Source organism: Chinchilla lanigera, unplaced genomic scaffold, assembly GCF_000276665.1.
Source record: "Chinchilla lanigera isolate Chin_1 unplaced genomic scaffold, ChiLan1.0 scaffold00041, whole genome shotgun sequence".
In the NCBI taxonomy this organism is placed as follows: domain Eukaryota; kingdom Metazoa; phylum Chordata; class Mammalia; order Rodentia; family Chinchillidae; genus Chinchilla; species Chinchilla lanigera.
This window is the reverse complement of record NW_004955442.1, coordinates 14,799,891-14,800,158: the sequence shown is the minus strand read 5'-3', so window position 1 is coordinate 14,800,158 and position 268 is coordinate 14,799,891.

Genomic DNA, 268 nt, shown 5'->3' with positions numbered 1-268 from the left:
TTTTCCTATCATTTCACAATGTCTATCATACCTCTGAGTTTAAATTAACTCCTTCAGGTTTTACACTAGTGAGACAATGTGGTGCTTGCACATGCAGGTCTGATTTATTTCACTTATGAGTAGTGACCATTTACCTATAAAATCCTTGAGTTTTTCTTTCTTTATAGCTGAGTAATATTCCATTACATAAAAGTACCACAATTTTCTTATCCAATCCTTGGTGGATGGACATTTGTGTTGCTTCCACAATTTAGCAATTACAAATTGT